This window comes from Engraulis encrasicolus, chromosome 3 (genome assembly GCF_034702125.1).
Source record: "Engraulis encrasicolus isolate BLACKSEA-1 chromosome 3, IST_EnEncr_1.0, whole genome shotgun sequence".
In the NCBI taxonomy this organism is placed as follows: Eukaryota; Metazoa; Chordata; class Actinopteri; order Clupeiformes; family Engraulidae; genus Engraulis; species Engraulis encrasicolus.
This window is the reverse complement of record NC_085859.1, coordinates 50730469-50732968: the sequence shown is the minus strand read 5'-3', so window position 1 is coordinate 50732968 and position 2500 is coordinate 50730469. Positions and strand designations below refer to the sequence as shown.

General features: G+C 52.3%; 1 protein-coding gene across 4 annotated transcripts in view; it reads right to left on the bottom strand.

Moving 5' to 3' along the window:
* ccser1 (coiled-coil serine-rich protein 1) overlaps positions 1 to 2500 on the bottom strand; it is a 250485-nt gene that overhangs the window by 2328 nt on the left and 245657 nt on the right. The gene's annotated exons all lie outside the window — the stretch shown is intronic.

Below are 2500 nucleotides of genomic sequence, written 5' to 3'. Positions count from 1 at the left end.
TTTTTGGCAAAAGACAAAGGAGGTATTACAAAGGCCCTTTCTAGTCTAAACTCAATTTCAATATGCAGTTACTCTGTTCATGCTTGGTACGGCAGAATAGAGAGAGAGAGAGAGAGAGAGAGAGAGAGAGAGAGAGAGAGAGAAAGAGTGTGTGTGTGTGTCTGTGTGTGCGCACGCATGTGCAAAACCAACGTAAAGATTGACCATAATGTTCTATAAGCCCTGTTACGCATGTCATTGCACCAGTGGAACACTATATTAGTCATTGAAAAGTTACCCTACGTACCATAGTACTACACTACTATGACATAACACAGGGCCTTCAGTAATGCACTATGACTTGGTCATTACCATTCTGGTATGGTGATATAATATTATTTGTAAGCTTTGAGAACACTGATACTCACAGGCCTGCCAATAAACCACATTTGAATTTGAATTTGATAAATACAGAGAAGGAGAAATTAAGATAGACACATATGAATATATAGGTAAAGAGAGCGATACTGAGACAGAGTATGTGTGTGTGCATGAGAGGCAAAAAAGGCATGTATTAGAGTAACTGAGAGAACACAGGAGAGAGAAAGCGAGAAAATGGACGAGAGAGAAGGAGACAAAGAGGGAGAGAGAGAGAGAGAGAGAGAGAGAGAGAGAGAGAGAGAGAGAGAGAGAGAGAGAGAGAGACTAGCGCCAGAGAGGAACAGAGCCTTTTGGCTCAGACTCTGCCCTTATAATGAGGCGACAAACGAAGCTACTTAATGCAGTGTCATTCCAACAGCCCCTGCAATTCCCCACACCAACACCCACCCACGTCAACCCTCTGCCAGCCTCCCTCCCTCTCCGCTGGCATGCACCCTTACCCAACCCGCTGCCACCCCCACCCTCATCAAGCCACTGCCACCCACCCACCATCCACCCTCTGCCAGCCTCCCTCCCTCTCCAATCAACTCGCTGCCATCCTCCCTCCCTCTCTCAATGGCATGCTGCATTCCAACAAAGCTGCAACTCCATGCCCACTCCCACCCTCACCCACTCGCGCCAGCCTCCCCTCCCTATACCCACCGTCACCCACTGGCACCCTCCCTCCCTCCCTCCTCGAACCATGCCATGCTGCATTCCAACAAACCTGCAACTCCACGCCCACACCCACCTACAACCACGCCAGCCTCCCCTACCTACACCCACCGTCACCCACTACCACCCTCCCTACACTCCCTACTCGTGCCATGCCATGCTGAATTCCAACAAGGCCTGGTACTCCCCACACCCACCCGCTCACTGCCACCTTCCCTCCCTCACCAACCCCCTGCCAGCCTCATCTCCCCTCCCTACATCCACCCACCCTCTCCTCCCTCCTCATCCCATGCCATGCTGAACTCCATCCAACAAGGCCTGGTACTCCCCACACCCATCCCCAGCTCTGCATTCTGCCACCATCACTCCCTTCCTCCCTCCCTCCCTCTCTACCTCCCTCTCTACCTCCCTTTTCGATTCTCCAATCTAGCAAGGCCTGGTGCTCCCCACACACACCCCCAACTCCGCATTCCGCTGTCCATCTCATCCTCCCCGTGCGATGCTCTCCCTTTCCAAAGGAGGCCTGCAGCTCCCCATAGCCACACAACCCATATACTCCCACACATGCTCCAACCTCTCTCTCTCTCTCTCTCTCTCTCTCTCTCTCTCTCTCCCCCTCTCCCTCTCTCTCCCCTTCCCATGCTTCCTGGAATCTTCCCTTGTCCTTCGAGCAACGGTAGCCTTGTCTCCTCGCTTCTCCTCCTCTCCTCCTATACTCTTTCTTTGTCTCTTCATCCTCCACTTCCTCCTCTCTTCAGCCAAATGGAGCATTGCCTCCGCTCCTCCTCTTATTCTTTTCTTGGCTTCTTTGTCTTCTCCGTCAACCAACTGGACCATTGCCTCCTCTCCTCTCCTCTCCTCTTTTTTTATACTGTGTCTCCTCCGTTTCCTCCTGCTGGAAAAGAGTGGAGCAGGACCTGGCACAAATTGAGGGGAGGAGGATGAGGATGCTGCTGATAGCGTGGCGCTTCACAGTGTAGAGTAGACCAACTGGAGCATTGCCTTCCCACCTCTCCTCTCCTCTCCTCTCCTCCTCTCCTCTCCTCTCCTCTCCTCTCCTCTCCTCTCCTGTCTTCTCTTCTCTTCTCTTCTCTTCTCTTCTCTTCTCTTCTCTTCTCTTCTCTTCTCTTCTCTCCTCTCCTCTCCTCTCCTCTCCTCTTTCATATCCTTTTATCTACTCCTCCTCCTGTATTCTTTTCCTTATCCTCTTGTCTTCTTCTCCTCCCACTATTCCTCCTCGTCCCATTTGCTAGTTGCTGGAGCAGAGCGGAGCAGGTCCCGGCACACATTGTGGGGAGGAGGAGGAGGAGGAGGAGGAGGAGGAGGAGGAGGAGGCTGCTGATGGCAGGGAGCTTCACAGCAGAGATACGGCCACCTGTTCGCTTTTCACACTACACTGCTCTCCTCCTTCTCTCATCTCCTCTCC